Source organism: Cynara cardunculus, unplaced genomic scaffold, assembly GCF_001531365.2.
Source record: "Cynara cardunculus var. scolymus isolate 2C unplaced genomic scaffold, CcrdV1 Un_Scaffold_2996, whole genome shotgun sequence".
Lineage (NCBI taxonomy): Eukaryota > Viridiplantae > Streptophyta > Magnoliopsida > Asterales > Asteraceae > Cynara > Cynara cardunculus.
The window spans coordinates 39,753-61,383 of record NW_020201305.1 but is presented as its reverse complement, the minus strand read 5'-3'; the positions used below and the strand labels follow the sequence as shown (position 1 = coordinate 61,383).

Here is a 21,631-nt window from a genome sequence, read left to right as displayed (position 1 = left end):
AGTATATCTGTTATACTCACAGGCCAATCTTTTTATAAGATTGAAAACAATTTCATTCGTTGAAATTGGATGTTACCTTCCCATTCCCTTAATCTGAAAAGATTAAACAAGTGGATTTGCAAAAATCTACTTACATTTTCATGAATTGACGGCTTACGTGGAAAATTTCATTCATTCTTGTGTATGATGGAATGATTCTCATTTCATCATAAGGGGGGGTATGTAATAATGAATGAAATATTCATTTCTGAACATTTAAAAGGGATTTTGATGTAAAGATCAAGGGGGGTAACTTCAAATTTGGCAAAAGATTCAAAAGAAGTGCGACTGGAGATGATTCCAAAAGATTATTCCGATGCTACACGACTGAGAGTTTTTGAATGAGAAGATCAATGTTTCAAAAGTTTACCAAAAAGAAAGTTTGTGGTTTGTTGTATGAAGATCCTTTGAAGATCACATCTTGTACATTGTTTCTGATGATTACTGTTCTACATTGTCAAAAGAGAAGATCATCGCGATTCTACATTCGAGGGGGAGAATGTTAGAAGATCTTTCTCAACAGATAATTGTTTAAAGATTTCAAGTTGAAGATTGTTTTGTTTGATTTTGAAGAAGTCATAATGTGCTTAAAGTTTCAAAGTTCAAACAAGACTTAAAGCATGGAATTTCTTTCAAGTCTGAATACAAAGGGGGAGAATGTTAGGACTGAAAATCAGTATTAGTTTGTATTCGTCTTGAAAGTTAAATATTGTCTATAATTGTAAAAGTCATCGTATTTGACTTTTCTGTAAAGTTTGACTTTGACTAGGACTTTAATGTTTGACCCTATATAAAAGGTAAAGTCTTGTAATTGTAAAGAAGAGAGCTCATTGTAAAATCAGATTACGTAAAGTGAAGTTTGACCACTTTTAGAGCATTGACTTTCTCTCTCAACTCTCTCTATATTGTTATTGAAGATTTATCAGATCTGCCATGATTATGGAGCTTTATTGAAGATTGATCATTATTGTGGACACGCAAAGATGCTCTTTCCATCGCATCTCTGGTTGTTCATCGACCCTCTGGTTGTTCTACAGACTTAGTCAATTCTGTCTTGATGTCTTCATCGGTCTTCTGGTTCTTCATCACTTATTGTTTTTCATTACTTTTACCCTTTATGGATTATGGGGTCTAACACTGATTATTTTTATTTTGTTTTTCAAACAGTTGTGAATGATGTTTTTTTACAAAATATAAATGGGTCACGAAAAGGTTTGACCCGTATATTACACGGAGTATTTTAATGGAGTGAAATAAGTCCAGACTTTTCCTCAGGTCTAAAAGTAAACTTTAAACATTAACTCTGAAACACAAGAAATGAGAGTTCTGGTGTTAGCCAGGAAAATAACTATTGATTTAACTCTGAATAAACGGAATTCATAATAACCTTCTAATTCTAAGAAGTATGAAGAAGCATAATTCTGGAGCACAAGAATTCTGCTTTCTTATAACTCAAAAAAGTAATTTCGAAGAGGGGTTCAGAGTTGCATTCAAAATCTAATGCCTTTCATGTTGTTGATTTGTATCATTAATGGCAATTAAGTGTGATGGGATTTATTTGTTGATCCATGTAAGCATCATAAATATCGAAGAGAACTCTAAATTTAAATTGGGGAAAAGGAGTTCAGATTTGTTCTTAGATTTTTATGGTGGGCTACCTTCTAAGTCTGCCATACAATTATGAATGTTGACAAGGGAACATAAGTCCAGACTTTCACGTACATGCAACAAAAGACTAGAAAGAATGATTCCAGATTTAGTGATACGTAGAACATATCAGAGTTGTTTTCTTCATCTGGAACATCAATTAAACCACAGAAAAAAAAAACGTGTAGAGGGACACATGTCACTTAAATAGACCTATTTGAACCGTAAGTGAAGCTCTGGGCATGAGGTGACTCTCTGCATGAAACACTTAAACTTTTTTATGCCCTGCTCATTAACTATGACTCGACAATCTGGTACATAACTCTACAAAACTAACTTGGAAAAAAAACTAACAAGCAGTTTCTTAACTTACGTTGTATTTACACCTTTAATTTACGGTTTCCATAACCGCCTGATAAGCATGGTTTATTACATGCTTAAAGTACCCATTTCCTTTGTTTAATAGGTAGATTTTCCTAGTTTATCCCAACCTTGAGTTATTTTTACTTCCTTATTTTCCATTTATTATGTTTGGAGCTAAATGTGGTGATGGATTTGTTTTACAACAACTTGGGGGTAGATGACAATTTTTGACTCACAAATACTACACTATGATGTTGCAGCATTCCAGCAGCATTGACCTGATCCAGTTCGGCTTTTTGGAGAAGTGCTTAATAGTTCAGCCATTGTCTAGAAGGAAGTCTTAGCTGAAGGAACTGTCGATTTTTCTCTAAACAGTTGGTGAAAAGGACATGAGAAGACTTTTTTGGATGACCTTTTGTGATGGAAATGATGCCTCCTTTCAAGTCCTTTCATGTGTACCGTGTCCTTTTCTTTACTTTTGTCTTTAGTATTTCTTGTGTGTATAAAAGAGGGCCATGGATGCCTTTTTAGAAATCATCCTTGAACCATCTGATCCTTTACTTTTGGTTCCAAAAACACTCTCAACTTCTTCTTAGTTTTATGATTATGCAAGTTTTTAAGTTTTTATTTAAACATTGTTCTTCGTCTTGAGGTGCTGTAGCATTATCAGTCTTTTATTTTATTTACTTTTATAGTCATTTACTTTCCGTCTTTACTTTATGTCATTTATATTTAGTCATTTACATTCATGTCTTTACTTTATGTCATTTATTTATGTCATTTACTTTCCGTAATGAGTAGCTAATTTCTTTAGCTCGGGTGTAGGTAAAGGGTGAAATGTTAAACCGAATGAAAGTGGACATTGTTTCGCAATAACAATGTTCCACTATTTCATTCAAGTTTTATAAAACCAAGCACACTTCTTGACGAGTTGATCATTTTGAAAGTGTTAAAGTGCCATGGACTTAGAGATAAGCCATTGATAAGCACGTCAGCTTGAATGATATAAGAGGTAGACTTGAGAAAGTTACCGACAAGGAGACTTGTCATTTTTGTTTTTCAAACTTAACTCCCGACGGGTTGGTCACTCTCTAAAAGTGTCAAAGTGTGATAGATTCAGAGATGAACTATCAAGAACACGCCAACTTGAATGATATGGGAATCGGCTCGAAAGAGTTATTTATGACAAAGATATTTGTTTAGCCATATATCTTGAAGATACCACTTTGCTACTATCCCTGGTCTGAACACCACATAGAGATATGGGTGCTAAGCTATAATATAGTGCAAAGGTGAAGTCCGAGAGGAATACCTTTAAGATAGATGGTGGAACTAGTTCTTCAACGGCATTGTCTGCTGGATTTTGTGTTTACGTTTCACCCCAAGTCTTACACCCGTGCTACCTTTATTATTTTGTTATATTATTTGTGTTAACTCAGAATCAAACTGAAGTCTTCATTTTTCGTCATCTGAAATCTTTTCTTTTATTGGACTCTCATTCGACTTTTACAATCTCCGTAGACGATAATCCGGTACTTATACCACTTTATTACTTGGAAAGACGATATTGAGCTATATTGTATACTTGCTTGTGGCCCAATTTTATTTGTCTAAAGGTGTACGAAACGCCCGACCAAGTTTTTGGCGCCGCTGCCGGGGATTGGCAAGCTAAAAGTTTTCTTTTGAGTAAAGTAAAAGATTTGATTTTTCTAGTACCCGTTTTAATCATCTTGAAAGTGGTGTATTCCAAGAACACATCGCGGGGAATTTTCGAAATTGATCTAGATATTGAGAGAATGTTTCACCATAGAAGGAGGGCTCAAAGAGCATTTTAGGCTCTACTCCCTCCCAACAGGGAGTTACCTCCTCCCATCATTCCGGAAGTACCACATTTGGAAAACCAATCGCCAGTTTTTAGGAAAATACCACCGTTCCCGCATTTTCAACAAACACACCAAGGACACCCACATAATGATAATGATAATAATTTGGACACAGAATTGGACCATAATGAGCAACAAAGGGCACAAACTCTGAACATCGTTAATCTGGGAAATTCCAAAAATGGAAGGATCATGGATTATGCTATCCCGGATTTTGAGCAATTAAATTCTGGGATAGTTAAACCACATATGACCGCTCTCTATTTCAAATTAAAACCGATAATGTTTCACATGTTGCAAACTAATGGTCAATTTGCTGGACTGCCCTCAGAGGACCCACATTCTCATTTAAAATCTTTTATGGAAATCATAAATGCCTTCCTGATCCCGGGAGTGTCCAATGACGCTCTCAGACTTACTTTATTTCCATTTTCATTAAGGGATCGGGGAAAAGCATGGTTTAATTCTTTAACATCGGGATCTGTGCAATCATGGAGTAACATGGCGGAAAAGATTTTGCGAAAATATTTTCCACCAACAAGGAACGCTAAATCCAGAAACGAGATATGTCTTTTTAAACAACTAGATGATGAAGCTGTTCATGATGCGTGGGAAAGGTTTAAAGAGTTGTTGAGAAAATGCCCACACCATGGCATTCCATACTGCATTCAACTTGAGACATTTTACAATGGGTTAAGTCCCATGGCAAAACAAATGCTCGACGCGACTACAGGCGGAGCCTTTACAGCCAGTACCTATAATGAGGGATATGAAATCCTGGAAAAGATATCAGTAAACAATGGGCATTGGGCTGACCCACATACCTAGCCATAGAAAAAGACTGCTGGGATACATGAAGTGGATGCATATACTGCATTAACAGCTCAGCTCACCTCCATGACCAATTTATTGAAAAACTTAACTTCTGGTCAGGGAGTACAGCAAGCTGCTAACACATCTGTTCCAACAGTCCTATCTGTGCAATGTGTGTGTTGCGGTGGGGATCATTCATATGAACATTGTACTCATAATTCTGAATCAGTAAATTATGTTCAAAACAAATCTAATCCCTACTCTAACTCATATAATGCCAGTTGGAAACAGCACCCGAACTTTTCTTGGACCAGTCCCAGTCTTAATCCACCAGTCCATAAACAACAAGGAACTTCTAATTTTCAACCACAACATCATGCAAACAGTTCTAACTCTCAGAACCACCAACAAAGTTTTCAGAATTCTCAACCACATTTTCAGACCAAACCTCCTCCACAGGCAGAATCATCATCTTCTTTGGAAGCGATGATAAAAGGGCTTTTAGCACATGCTCAAGCCCAAAATCAAGCTTTGATAAATCAACAAAGTGCTGCCATCAAGAATTTAGAGACTCAGGTCAGTCAACTTGCGCTTAACCAGAGTAGTCGAGCCATTGGGACCTTGCCCAGTAATACAGAAGTCCCCAGAGATCTAGGAAAGGAGCATGTGAAAGTAGTGACTCTTAGGAGTGGGAAGAAGTTGACAGAAAAAGTGCAAAAATATAGTACGCCAAGACTGTCAGAAACTAGTGATCCGGTATCGGTCCCTTTCAATGAAAGACCGGTCCCACCTCTAGAAAAGCAAACATTTGAGACCACCACTCTTGTTTCCCCTAGATCAGACTTCCCTTTACTTTTTCTAGAGGAAACTCTGAAGAAATCTGAAGGGACTGAGGTTGTAGAGACCCCTAAGCTTGACACCAAGAATCTGTTTGAACCACCAAAGAGCACCACAAGGACTCAGGGCATTCAAGATCCATCTTGCTCAACATATCCAAGTAAGAATGTGATAAAAACCAATCCCTCCTTATGTTCCTTACCCCTAGAGGTTGAGGAATCAGAAAGTGGAATTGCATTTTAAGAAATTCTTGGATGTGTTTAAAGAATTGGACATCAACATACCCCTTGTTGAGGCAATAGAGCAAATGCCTAGTTATGCTAAGTTTCTGAAGGATATCTTAAGCAAGAAGAAGAAGTTGACTGAGTATGAGACTGTAGCTCTTACCGAAGGATGTAGTGCACTTTTGACCAATAGCATACCCCCTAAGCTTAAAGATCCAGGGAGTTTTACCATTCCTTGTTCAATAAGAGGGAAGAAGATAGGGAAAGCCCTATGTGACTTAGGAGCTAGTATTAAACCTCATGCCTTTGTTTGTCTTTAAAACCTTAGGCATAGGAGAAGCTAAACCCACCACAGTTACACTCCAGCTAGCAAATAAGTCTATTGCATACCCTAAGGGAAAGATAGAAGATGTGTTGGTACAGGTTGATAAGTTCATATTTCTGGCAGATTTTATCATATTAGATTTTGAGGCTGATAAGGACATTCCAATTATTTTAGGAAGACCTTTCTTAGCCACCGGAAGAACTTTGATAGATGTCCAGAAAGGAGAGTTGACCATGAGGCTTCAAGACCAAAAGATCACATTTAATGTCTTCAACTCCTTAAAATACCCTGATTATTTGGAAGAGTGTTCAGGCATAGCTGAAATAGAAGAAGAGGTTGTTAAGGAAGGAATTCAGGAGAACCTTAAGTTGGAAGAAGAGAGTGTAGAGGAATTAGAAGAAGAGATTGTTGACGAAATAGAGGCAATAGGAAATGATTATGTGCCAGAAGAGGTGTCAGCTTTTGAACTTTTGAAGAATAATGAGCAAAAAGACTTCACCCCGTCCATAGTGTCACCACCTGATCTGGAGTTAAAGCAACGCCCATCCCATCTGAAATATGCTTTTCTAGGAGAAGAAGGCAAATTGCCTGTCATTATCTCATCTACCCTAGACTTGCTTCAAGAGAAGAAACTTGTGGACATGTTGAAAATGCACAAAAAGGCTTTAGGATAGACCATTGCGGACCTTAAAGGGATTAGTCCCTCAATTTTTCAACATAAGATCATCTTAGAGGACAAAAATTTCACATCCATAGAACCTCAAAGAAGGCTAAATCCTGTCATGAAAGAAGTAGTAAAAAAGGAGATTTTGAAATGGTTAGATGCAGGAATTATCTTCCCGATATCCAGTAGTTCTTGGGTTAGCCCGGTCCAGTGTGATCCCAAGAAAGGAGGGTTCACAGTCATTACAAATAAAAAAAATGAACTTATCCCCACCAGAGTTGTATCCGGTTGGAGAATATGCATGGACTATAGGAGGCTGAACAAGGCTACTCACAAAGACCATTTTCCACTACCTTTCATTGATCAAATGTTGGATAGATTAGCCGGCTAGGAGTACTACTATTTCTTAGATGGTTATTCAGGTTAAATCAAATAGCTATTTCTCTTGAGGACCAGGTAAAGACCACCTTCACATGTCCTTATGGCACCTTTGCTTTCAGAAGAATGCCATTTGGACTGTGTAATGCTCCTGCCACCTTTCAGAGGTGTATGATGTCCATATTTTCTAATATGCTTGAAAAATCCATTGAAATCTTTATGGATGATTTTTCTGTGTATGGTTCATCTTTTGATAACTGTTTGGACAATTTAAAAAAGAGTCTTGAAAGGTGTGAGGAAACTGATTTGGTTCTCAACTGGGATAAATCTCACTTCATGGTTAAGGAAGGAATTGTTCTGGGGCACTTAATCTCTAAAAAAGGAGTGGAGGTAGATAAAGCAAAACTTAAAGTTATTGAAAAACTACCAGAACCTACCACTGTTAAAGGAATCAGGAGTTTTTTGGGTCATGCGGGATTTTACAGAAGGTTCATAAAGGATTTTTCAAAAATATCAAAACTTTTATTTTTACTCCTACAACATGACCAAAAATTTGATTTTAATGATGAATGTAAAAATGCATTCAAAACTTTGAAGAAAGCCCTGATTACTTCACCAGTGGTAGTTGCTCCAGACTGGAACAAACCTTTTGAAATTATGTGTGATGCGAGCGATTGGGCGGTTGGTACTGTTTTAGGCCAGAGAAGAAAGAAGGTGTTCCATTCAATTTATTATGCAAGTAAAATTTTGAATGAAGCACAGATAAACTACACCACCATGAAAAAAGAATTATTGGTCGTAGTGTTTGCATTTGAAAGATTTAGATCATACTTGATGGACACAAAAGTGATTGTGCATACTGATCATGCAGCCATTAAATATTTGATCTCAAAGAAAGATGCAAAGCCTAGGTTGATAAGGTGGGTGTTGTTATTGCAGGAATTTGATTTGGAAATACGTGATAGGAAGGGTGTGGAAAATTAGGTAGCAGACCATTTATCTAGGTTAGAGAAACCTGAGATAGGGGGAGGTGACATTATAGAGACCTTCCCAGATGAGAGAATTTTGATGGTGCAACAACAAAAACCACCATGGTTTGCAGATATAGCAAATTTCTTAGCATGTGGCATCAAACCATCTGAATACACAAGCCACATGCTTAAGAAATTTTTTCATGATGTCAAATCTTATTTTTGGGATGACCCCTTTTTGTTTAAACTTGGTGCAGATCAGCTTTTGAGAAGGTGCATTCCAGAGTCTGAGGTGGCAAAAGTGTTGTATCATTGTCACCAAGCTCCTTATGAAGGACATTTTGGAGGACAGAGAACTGCTGCCAAGGTCTTACAGTCTGGTTTCTATTGGCCGACTCTCTTCAAGGATTCCCATAACTTTGCACAAAGATGCAATAAATGCCAAAGGAGTGGGTCCATTTCTAAAAGAAATGAAATGCCACTACATGGGATCCTGGAAGTTGAGTTATTTGATGTTTGGGGAATAGACTTTATGGGTCATTTCCCCCCATCAAATAACTGCCAATACATACTGGTTGCTATAGATTATGTCTCAAAATGGGTAGAAGTTGTGGCATGTGTTTCAAATGATGCCAAGACTGTGGTTAAGTTCCTACAAAAGCAAATTTTTACACGGTTTGGTACCCCAGAGCCTTAATAAGTGATGAGGGTACCCACTTTATAAATAATTTGTTAAGTGGAGTTCTTGCAAAATATAATGTTAACCACAAAATAGCCACAACTTATCACCCACAGACAAATGGCTTAGCAGAGTTGTCCAACAGAGAAATAAAAAGTATTTTGGAAAAAGTTATCAAGCCTAACAGGAAGGATTGCGCATTTAAACTAGATGATGCTTTATGGGCATACAAAACCGCTTTCAAAACACCAATTGGTATGTCCCCATACAAGCTAGTCTATGGCAAGGCCTGTCATCTTCCGTTAGAGGTTGAACGTAAAGCATATTGGGCCATAAAAGATTTAAATTTTTCTTTAAAAGATGTTGGTTTGAAAAGGAAGCTACAACTCTGTAAACTGGATGAACATAGGCTGTTGTCCTATGAAAATGCCAAGCTCTATAAAGAGAAAACTAAAAGTTGGCATGACAAGAGAATACAACACAGAGAGTTGAGAGAAGGCCAGCATGTGCTTTTGTTTAATTCTAGACTGAAGTTATTCCCTAGAAAACTTAAGTCTAGATTGTATGGGCCTTTTCTTGTTTTTAAAGTGTACCCTTATGGAGCAGTGGACTTGGTAAACCTGGAAGATAACTCTATTTTCAAGGTAAATGGCCAACGGGTAAAAGTGTACCATGATCCGGCAGCAGTCTCAGAACATCATGTTGAGAGTTGTGCTGCCCCTTGCTAAAAATCTCAAAATCCCCCTTGGACTTCTTAAAAGTCCACCTTTGTTTGTAAATAAGTTTTAATTTCATAGGATGTTTGTGTTTTAAAGTTTTTAAGGTATTTTGTAATTTTGAATAAAAATAGGTGAACTGCTCATAATGATGTAGCATTCTAGGCCTGCAGCTTTGTGTGAAATAGGAAAAGTTGGTTGAGCTTTATTTTTAAATTTTTCATGAAAAAGATTGTTTTTGGTAGCGTTTGAGAAAGTTTTGGCGCCTGGTTTTTAAAAAGAAAAGAAAGAAGGGAGAAGGTTGAGGATAGATACAAAGTAATGGTCTTAGGGTAGTACAAAGGAGTACAAGGTACATTACGTCACCTTTTGTACCATCATAGCCTACCTTTTCAGTCAAGGATTAATCATGTCACATTTTGAAAGGTTAGGGCTCTAAAGGTCACTTATTGAAAGGTTGGGGGGTAAGGGTTGTGTCTCAATTAATGAGGGTGTTTTAAACTTTAATGGCCTTGTACTTGGTTTGTAAAACCGCCGGCCATAACCCCTTAAACCCACTAAGTGTTTTTAATCCCATCATTAACTGACATCCCCTTTTTGCTTAAACCACCCTTTCAATCACCCCCACTCTTCCCTCCATTACTCTCCCCATTACTCTAAGAAATCACCTTCCTAAAACCATCACCATTGCCGTAGCCTGCTGTCACACACCACCCCCCTCCATCTTTTCTCTCCATCTTCCATCATTTGTTTTCTCAACCATGGCTAGAGTCAAGAGAACTGTTGTCTGACCTCTACCAAGGGCGCCTGTTCGAAGAAGCAATCGTCGAAGGGCTGCTGTTAGACCATCAAATGAAGAACTAGAGTTGGTAGAGCTTAGTGAAAACATTTCTTCTCCTTCATTAAGTGAAGAAGAGGCTGTTTCTACTCCTCCACAGCCGGCTGTCCCTTCATCTTCCACCATGGCCGAACCCCCTGTGCAAGAACCAAGCCAAAGAAGGGTTCAAATCAATGATCTCAATGAGCCTCCTATGGATGAACCAGAGCATGACATTGAGGTAATATTCGACCCTACTGTTATTGTGGAAGAATATGTATTCTCTAAATCAGAGGATGATGCCACTAAGGCAATGGATGTGGGAAGGGTCTATTTGCTTCCTTGGAATGATAAGACCACTCATGCCCCCATTCAAGAATATGTTGAGGCCACACCACAAAGCAAGGATTTTGAGGTCATTGATGATATCCTAGCCAAAATGGGGGTAGACCCTTATAAACAAGGGACGGAAGAACAGACCTCTATGGATGCATTGTTAGAGGCTGTTGAGACTTTGGCCTCTCCTAGTCCCACTCAAAAGGAGCCTCCCTCTAAAAAGAGGAAGGCTTTGGGGAAGAAGGCAACCAAGAAAACCTCTCAAACCACTGGTCCTGCCCTCAAGAAGAAGAAAGTGGCTGCTGTTGCCAAGGGCAAAACAGTAGCCTTGGAAGACTCTCCTAGAAGAACCACAAGATAGTCACAGAATGCTGCAGCATCCAAACAGCATCCTGCTGCCACTTCCTCCACTCCAGCAATCACAAAAAGATCCATGCTACCTTTGGAGGGTTTCAGCTCTGTCAAAGCCAAGGCTCTGTTCAAGAAATTCAAAGACAAGACTGCTTGGCCCAACAAAGGTTTTGATCAAACAAGTGTGGAAGAATGCCCGTTTATCAAGGAGGTAATTAGTAGCTTGGGATGGCAAAGCTTCTGTGAGGTACATAGTTTTTACAATCTCTCACTCATTAAAGAGTTCTATGTTAAGGTTGCTACTAGCAATTCTTGTATGATTAAGGTTAGAGGTGTACGCTTGTCCTTTGATGATGAGACATTGAACAATGTCTTAGGTCTCACCACACACTTCAATTCAGACTTTGAGACCCTTAAGCACACTGCCTCTGAGTCTAAGCTTAATAAAATCTATGAAGTAGTGGCAAGACCAGGTACCACATGGGAGCATCATTCAAACTTTTCACTTAGGGTCTTCAAGGCTGCCAATTTGACTCCAAATGCTAATGTATGGGTCAATTTTGTCAAGCATTCTCTACACCCTACAACCCATGGCAGTTCTCTTAATGTTGAAAGGATGGTCTTGATGTATTGCATTCTAAAGGGGAAAACTATTAATGTGGGTGAGGTATTACACAATGTTATTGTATATTGTGCTAGCAGAACCCAAGGGAAGTTGTATCTCCCTGGGGTCATTGACAGGTTGATGAAAAGTGAGGGAGTACTTGTTTTCAAGGAAGATGTCATCATCAAAGAAGGAGCAGAACGGTCTATCATAGACTTAAAGGTTGTGTCAAGACTGAGGGAGAGGACAAGCAGAAGTATGGGACATGTGGATTTGATAGGCATGATTCAGGATCTACTGTCTCAAAACAGCCACCTATTAGACAGCATGTTGAAGCAAAGGTCTGAGTCTGTGGAAAAGATGGATGAGCTGAAGGCTGAGGTAAGGAAGTAGATTCAAAAATGGAAGAGGCGGGGGAGAAAAGAGATAAAAGAAATGAAGCAGAAAGTAGAGGAGATGGTGGGCAAGAAGTTGAAGAAGATGGGAAAGAGGCTGAAGAGCCTAAAGGATGAGAACAGGAGATTGAAGAAGGAGAACTAACAACTCAAAGAAGCAGCCATGGAACCACATGCCACACAGCCTACTCCCTTGGAGTAGGACAGGTTCATTCATTCATCTTTAGCTTCCAACTTTTATTTTTATTTTGAGTCTTGGGATAGTTTTCTTAATTTTTAGTTTTATTTTTATACTTGATTACATGATCATTGCTTATAATTCTTGATATCATAGCCTAAATAAATTTAAGGGTAAATAGCCATTCACTTACTAATTGTGTTCTTGCTAGAACTAGCATGTGTCTTTTCTTGAGCAAAATTCCACTCACACACCAATACACAAATGGGTATGATTTAGGCCATTCTTCATTTATAACCCTCAAAATAGCCACTTGTAGCCTTATATACAATATCTACCAAACATAGCCAATGAGGGCATTGTCAAAGTTCCAAGTTTGAGGCAGGGTATACCACAAAGGCCACAACTTCAACTTCACAAAAATGTCCCATAGGACCAATGTGCATGCTTTCATCATAAAGAGCACAAAGTGCCAAAAATTTAAAAATTAAATGATGGAGCATGAAAGGAAAAAGGCAAAGTGAGAAAAGAAATAGCCAAAGAGAGGAAAACCTTAAACAAGTCATATTGACCCTATCAAAAGAGGTGTGTTGAGTTCATTAAAGAKAAGACTAGTGCTAGCATATGGTCATACATAAGAAGTAGGTTATGAATGGTTTGCTAAAAATTTATGAAGGGCTATGATGTTCATAATGATATGCTTTGCTTTGTGTGTGCACTTACTGCCTTAATCTTGTATACCTTACTATGTTGAGTCCTTTTTAGTTGTCATTTGGTTGCTTGGGGACAAGCGACACTTTAAGTTTGGGGGTGTGATAAGCATGGTTTATTACATACTTAAAGTACTCATTTCCTTTGTTTAATAGGTAGATTTTTCTAGTTTATCCCAACCTTGAGTCATTTTTACTTCCTTATTTTCCATTTATTATGTTTGGAGCTAAATGTGGTGATGGATTTGTTTTACAACAACTTGGGGTAGATGACAATTTTTTACTCACAAATACAGCACTATGATGCTGCAGCATTCCAACAGCATTTACCTGATCCAGTTCGGCTTTTTGGAGAAGTGCTTAATAGTTCAGCCATTGTCAAGAAGGAAGTCTTAGCTGAAGGAACCATCGATTTTTCTCTCAAACAGCTGGTGAAAAGGACATGAGAAGACTTTTTTGGATGACCTTTTGTGATGGAAATGATGCCTCCTTTCAAGTCCTTTCATGTGTACCTTGTCCTTTTCTTTACTTTTGTCTTTAGTATTTCTTCTGTGTATAAAAGAGGGCCATGGGTGCCTCTTTAGAAATCATCCTTGAACCATCTGATCCTCTACTTTTGGTTCTAAAAACACTCTCAACTTCTTCTTAGTTTTATGATTATGCAAGCTTCTTCTATGGTTCAGTTATCAGCAGGGCATCATAGATTACAAAGGAGGAATGTAAATGTATCTGATATATCAATAATTGATATTACATCAGATGAAGAATTGGACCATCCAGTAACAGCTACAAATATAATTACAGGAATATCTGAAGGTAATTATTGATTAATCAACTTTTAATACTTATAGTTAGTTATTAGTTTCGAATTTATTAAACAGAGTACTTGGATCACGGTGATGAAAGTGTTATTTGTGAATGATGTGATGCTAAACTATAGAGAGATGAAGCTCTTCGTGGTAAAAAATACGGGATGAAAACAAGTTACTCCCTTTATTGTCTTTATGGCAAAGTTCAGCTTCCAAAAGAGAAAGAGATGGCTACTTCTTACGTAAATTTGTTTCATTGTGAGGACTCAAGAAGCAAATACTTTATGAAGAACATTCATCGTTATAATTCAATGTTCTCATTTACATCAATAGGTGGCAGAATTTCTTCTTCCATTAATAGTGGAAATGCACATTCGTCGTTATAATTCAATGTTCTCATTTACATCAATAGGTGGCAAAATTTCTTCTTCCATTAATAGTGGAAATGCACCATACATATACAGGCTTAATGGTCAAAACTACCATAGGATGGGCAGTCTTCTACCACCAGATGGAACAAAACCAAAATTCTCTCAACTGTACATATATGATACAGAAAATGAAGTTTCAAATAGACATAGTTCATTTAGGTATACATTCATCCTTATTGTAATATTTCTTAATAAATTTACTTGAATTCCATAGTATGGTTATATTAATGGTCACTCTGATTTATATTTGTTATGATTTACTTAGTGAACAAAAAGAAGCCTCTGCATCAAATTCTGATTCCCTTGGTATTGAGATTATTCAATACTTAAAGACCATACAGATGAAAAAAAATGTTTTGGTGAAGTCTTATAGGAGATTGTTTTGAATGCTACCCGGATGTCAAGCTAAAGTTACGGCTGATTGGAAGAAGAGAAAATGATGGAAGAACATATAACCTTCCAACTGCTTCAGAGGTTGCAGCTTTAATTGTTGGAGATGATGGTGGTACAATTGAGAAAAGAGATATCATTGTACAACATCAGACAGGTTATTTACAACAAATAAGTGAATTACATCCTTCTTAACTTCCTCTTCAATATCCGTTGTTATTTCGATACGGAGAAGATGGTTCCAGAGTTGACATTCCCCATAAAGAGGTAACATCTTCAAGCAAAAGTAAAAGAGCAACTGTAATAATAAGGGAGTTCTTTGCCTTCAAACTTCAAGATAGGAGAAATATGTTTTCATTACTTCTTAATGCAAGGAGGCTTCTACAATAATTTATTGTTGACGGATACACAATGATTGAAAGTGAGAGATTGCATTACATACGTAAGCATCAAAAAGTCCTAAGGTGCGATACATATGATAATCTATGCAATATACAAGAACAAGGAGAGTGGGATGTTTCAAACATTGGACAACATGTTATACTACCTTCTTCTTTCACCGGTGGTGCTCGGTACATGATGCAAAATTATTTGGATGCAATGTCCCTTTGTAAATGGTATGGATATCTTGACTTATTCCTAACCATGACTTGCAATCCTAAATGGCCATAAATTAGAAGATTTGTTAAGGACACATGCCTAAATCCAGAAGACAGGCCTGACATTCTTTGTCGTTTATTTAAGATCAAGCTTGATACACTTATTAAAGAATTGAAAGAGAATGAGTTATTTGGTAAAATTCAAGCAGGTTTGTTCAATTTATGATAACACTATCAACATATTCCTTCATACTTTAGTCTTATCTTTATTAATTTAAATTGTAACTTTTTTGTAGTTGTTTATACAATTGAATTTCAAAAGTGTGGATTGCCTCACAGTCATATCTGTCTGTTTATGCACCGAAATTTCAAGCTACCTACTGTTGAACAAATTTATCCTATCATCTCAGCTGAGATCCCAGACAAGAACAGCGATCCAGACTTGTACTTACTTGTAAAATAGTTCATGATGCATGGACCGTTTGGTGAAGAAAACATTAATTGTCCATGCATGATTGATAAAAAGTATTCAAAAAAGTACCCGAAGAAATTTTCTGAACACAATTCAATTGATGTTAATGGGTATCCAGTATACCATAGACGAGATGATGGACGTTTTATTGAGAAATCAGGTGTTAAACTAGACAACAGAAATGTCGTTCCATATAACAAATATCTATTGAAAGATATCAAGCACACATTCATGTTGAGTAGTGCAATCAGGCTTCTTCAATTAAGTATCTGTTCAAATATATCAACAAGGGTCCATATAGAGCTACTGTTGCAATTGTAGAAAACAGTAATGATGAGGTCACTGTTAATGTTGTTGAAGAGATAAAGCAGTATTATGATTGTAGATACCTTTCTACATGTGAAGCTTCATGGCGTATTTTTAGATATGATGTTCATTACAGGACTCCTATTTTAAGACTTCCTTTCCATCTTCCGGGACATCAACAAGTAGTGTTTGGTGCTGAAGATGATATTGAAAATGTCCTAAACAAATGTTCTTAGCTTCGATGCATAGTAATCAAATTTATCGCGAAGCACAAGAACTCACTTACGTTGAATTCCCTACAAAGTTTGTGTGGAAATTGGACGAACGACGTTGGGATCGAAGGAAAAAAGGGTTCTCAATTGGCCGGATTCATTCAGTTTCTCCGACTGTAGGAGAAGGATATTACTTAAAAATTCTTCTGAATAAAGTCAAAGGTCCTAAATCATTCAAAGACATTCGTACAGTTAATGGAAAAACATTTCTTACTTTTAGAGATGCATGTTATGCTCTTGGGCTTTTAGACGATGACAAGGAATATATTATTGCCATTGAAGAGGCAAATTTAACTGCATATGCTTTTTATCTCCGCTTCTTATTTGCAACCATGCTGATTTCAAACAGCCTATCTAGACCTGAATTTGTTTGGGAAAAAACATGGCAATACTTAGCAGATGGGATTCTCTACAATCAACRAATTGCTTTACAGTCACCAGGTATGTTAATTCTATATCTTAAGCATAGATTTATACAAATATAATCAACCACTATGATTGTCATTAAATTGTATCTACTTTTAATTTCTTGTATTAATTGTTTACATTTATATTATCTTCTTACATATTTATCTCTCAACGAAGAACAAGTGAAGAATCTAACTTTGTTCGAAATTGAAAAGATTTTGCTCCGTAACAATTCTACATTGAAAAACTTCACTACTGTGCCTTATCCTGATAATGATTTGCTTGAATCTTCAAACAACCGTTTGATTGCAGAAGAGCTGGATTATAACCATCATAATTTACATGATGAGTTTCAGACACTTGTAACTGCTCTATCAAATGAGCAAAAAGGTGTGTATAACGAAATCATGACTATGGTTGAAAAGGAAAAAGGTGGTGTGTTTTTTGTTTATAGGCATGGCGGAACAGGTAAAACATTTATATGGAAGACATTGGCTGCATCAATAAGATCTAAAGGAGAAATTTTTTTAAATGTCGCTTCCAGTGGTATTGCATCTTTACTTCTTACCGGTGGCAGAACATCTCGGTTTCAAATCCCGCTCATTCTGAATGAAGATTCTCTTTGCCACATAAAGCCAGACAGTGAYGTTGCGAGCTTAATAAAGAAAACTACTTTGATAATATGGGATGAGGCACCAATGGTTCATAAGCATGCATTTGAAGCATTAGATAGAAGTATGAACGATATTTTCAACACTCGACACACTGGTGACTCACATATGCTTTTTGGCGGTAAGGTGATTGTTTTTGGAGGAGATTTCAGACAGATTCTGCCGGTTATTCCCAACGCAGGTAGACAAGACATCGTAAATGCATCATTAAGTTCATCTTACATTTGGGAAACATGCAAAGTCCTAATATTAACTAGGAACATGAGGCTAACTGTAAACAGTGAGAGTTCAAAAACTGAACAAACACGGGATTTTGCAAAATGGATTTTGGACTTAGGAGAAGGAAAAGTTGTAGGTGATAATGATGGTGAAGCAATTATTAAGATACCTCATGATCTTCTCATTACCGATTTCATCAATCCTATATCTACATTAATCGAATTTGTCTATCCCTCAATTCTTGAAAACATCAACATCTTAGCTTATTTTCAAGAACGAGCAATACTTGCACCAAAAAGTGAAGTCGTTCAAGAAATAAATGATTGTTTGCTGTCATTGTTTCCAGGAGAAGAAAATAGTACTTAAGTTCAGATACGCTATGTGAATCAGAGCACCTTTATGATGAGTTTGATAAAACTTTGTACTCTCCTGATGTTTTAAATGGTCTTAAATTATCAGGGATACCAAACCATAAGATTTTACTAAAAGTTGGTGTTCCTATCATGTTACTCAGGAATATTGATCAAAATTCTGGATTATGTAATGGAACTAGACTGCGGGTGTTCACATTGGGAAATCGAGTGATAGAAGCACAGGTTATATCTGGAAGCAATATTGGAAGTCGTACATTCATTCCAAGAATGTCCTTAACACTTACAGACAAAAGGATACCATTCAAATTTCAAAGGAGACAGTTTCCAATTGCTATATGTTTTGCCATGACCATTAATAAGAGCTAAGGACAATCATTATCAAAAGTTGGTTTATTTCTAAGACAACCGGTCTTCACACATGGTCAGTTATATGTTGCTTTATCCAGAGTTAAAAGCAAGCAAGGTTTGAAAGTACTAATTATGGATCATGAGGGTATTGTTGACAGTAAAACAACGGATGTTGTATACAAAGAAGTGTGTAGTAATATATGATACATGGTTCTTATTTTATTAATGTTTTACTTATTTACCTTAAATTTGTCCATTTATATTCTGTTATAAATTTTATTTTACAACTTCATCATATTAACTCATATTATTATTAATTCTTAAGAGGCTCATTTTTCATTTAAGTTATGCATTATAATTATTCCACCATAGAGGACCTACATGTGCTACGTAGATTCTCTCACCCTGACTTCGTGCTTCATACAGAGGTTTAGAGAGGGACTGCATTTACTACGCAGAGCCTCTGACCCTACTTTTGTGTTTTATACAGAGCTTTAGAGAGGTACTCCAGCAACTACGCAGTTCCTCTATGCTTGATTTTGTGCTTCATGCAGAGCTACGTAGCAGCTCTGCATCTACAACGCAGAGCCTATGTCTATGGAAGATTTATACAAAACTGTAGCTTTGACTAATTTTAGCAATTAACTCTTGAAAAGAACTTCAGACTTGTAGCCAGATTGTCCATCTTCATTTAGAAGTCTTTATGATCATCGAAATACAGGACGACCGTCGTACATGCCAACCTTAACTCATCAGTAACAGCTCTGAGTCTGCATGTACTAGGCAGAGCCTCTCAGCAGCACTCCGTGCTTCATACAGAGCTTCACAGAGGTTCTGCATAACATCTGATCCTGATTCCTTATTTCATGTAAACAGACACAGAGGCTCTGCCGCTACACCGAAGATCCTATGTTTACGGAAGAATCATTCAGACGTGTGATTCTAAATAACCTTGACTTCAACTCAGGAGTACTACGCAGCGCCTCTATGCTTAATTCCATGCCTGATGCAGAGCTACAACGCAAGGCATCTTTCTACCAAAAATTTAATCAGACTTGTACCTTTATCTAAGCTTAGAAATTATCTCATATTATTAATTCCTTATAAAATAGATATCAGTTTCGCTTAATTTTTGTAATTAACCTGTGTAATACACAGGTCCGAACCTATAATATATATATATATATATATATATTAAAATGATGTTTATGTATTTATTTATTTGAAAACAAATAAAATATGATATTCATGTAGTTTTTTGTATGTGTATTTGTTTGCTTTTATTAAATTATTTATATTATATGATATATGTTCTTTGTTTTATTATGCTTAAAATTATTTAAATTTGTTTAAAGTTTTCTTTATTTATTTATATAATATCCTATTTAAAATACACAATGAAAAAAATGATGTTTTTTATTGGGTATAAACTGATTTTGCTATGCAGGCGGTGGGATTAAAGACTTCGTATAAGAAAGAGAAAATTTTAATTTTTTTTATATATTCGGCAAATCAAAAAAAATTGTCATGTTTAATATTTTGAAGGGATTTATTTAATGATGGTTTAAAATTTTAGTTATGTATCAAAAGGATTGATCGTAACATATCAACAATTGAGAGGATAACAACATGAACAAAAAAATATGAAGGTCAATAAATTAATCATTATATTAATATTTTATAACTCTAATAAAGGAAAATAATATATGTATGAACTGATATTATAATATTTCAATATTAGTTTGATTTTTTTTTCTAAAAAAATTATCATCATCACGCAAAGCACGGTGCACAAAACTAGTTATATATAATCTTAAAACTGTATATTTGTTATCGTGGACAGTTACATTAATACTGATAGGGTATATATACTGGTTTAATACTTGTTAAAAAATCAAAAGTTTTTAAAAGCTTAAAATAAATGCTTTATGGATAATATTAGAAAATTAAAAGTTTTTATAATCCCAATACAATTTTAATTTTTTAATAATAACACATTAATTTCAATAAAAAACACTTAAATTAATATCTCTTTAATMAATCAATATTAAATTTTAAAGAACTCTTTAAATCTAAAAATTTCTTTTTTTTATTATGCTTTTTTAACACTATATTATATTATAGCTATTGAGAAAAAAAGTATCCAAATTTGTGTTGGAGATGTTCGTGATTGTAAGAAAGTCTTAAAAGATTCGTTAAGTAAATGCTAAGACTCTTATCAGTAATCCATTTTTATGGCTAAAAATATTACATGATAAGTTAAGTGAGATTAATTTCACGTCTTGATGAATTTGGTGACCGGTCGACGCATTTAATGTCCGAGTGTAAATACTTAATGTTTTTTTATCAAATCAATGAAGCATTCGACTCAAAGAATAAGTGGCGACCGAAAAGCTGAACGAATAAGCTATAAACTTGTATGTGGTTCATATGGCCATTAACAATATGTTCTTTAAACCCTTTTATGAAGGAAAGGAAAGGAAAGGAAACCGAGGGAAAGAGGATTAAAGTAAAAAAACTCGTGTTCTTGAAATTTTTTAGGAGAGAAAGGAAAGAAAAAGAAGGGAAAAGAATGATAAATTTCCTTCCAGTTTTTAAAAAACACTAAGGTGGCGTTTGGTTCACATAATGTTTTTTGATGAAATGGAATCTGTTAAAGGAATTTGACTTTGAAGGAATTGAAACTGAATGTTGTCAGGTTTGACCACTTGTTTGGTTGGCATACATTGGAATGAAATCTGTTAAGAAACTATAATCTGTCTATTTGGTTAACTGAATGTAGCTTTGGAATTGTAATGAAATATTGTAATGACCAAAATGCCCTTTTTGAAAAAGAAAATTTAAAACTAGAACTACTTTAATAAAATAATTATTTAATATGTAAAACAATATAAAATAGACAATCGAAATATAACCATAAGCCAAACAATGTTACTAAATCAACGATGGTCGGCAGTGGTCTATTGTAGTTCAGATGGCGGTGTCGACAGTGGTTCAAATCGATGGTGGTCCGCGGTGGTTAATATGAATGTGGTCAGGTGGTTCAGATGGCCAGTGGCGACGGCGGTTCAGATTGGTGGTTGTTCAAATTGTAAAATGGGTACCTAAAAACTGATTTATCTGTGTTTGCAGGGCTTAGGACACCGACAGATATGGTACTTGGACAGTGGATGTTCAAGACACATGACTGGAAACAAGTCCATGTTGATCAACTATGTGTCTGAACCTGGTCCTTCTGTAACCTTTGGAGATAATGTCAGAGGTACTACTAGAGGATATGGTGTTCTTTCTAACAGCTTGGTTACCTTCAACCGAGTAGCTTATGTGGATGGACTGAAGCACAATCTGTTAAGCATCAGTCAACTATGTGATCTCAACTTCATTGTGAAGTTTGAAGAAAAC

The 21,631-nt window shown here is 36.1% G+C and overlaps 1 non-coding gene across 1 annotated transcript; it reads right to left on the bottom strand.

Moving 5' to 3' along the window:
* Positions 1-4,481: 4,481 nt before the first annotated feature.
* On the bottom strand, positions 4,482-4,588 carry LOC112503430. Its single transcript, XR_003067974.1, has one exon. It is a non-coding gene; the product is annotated as a small nucleolar RNA R71 (small nucleolar RNA).
* Between the last annotated feature and the right edge of the window lie 17,043 nt (positions 4,589-21,631).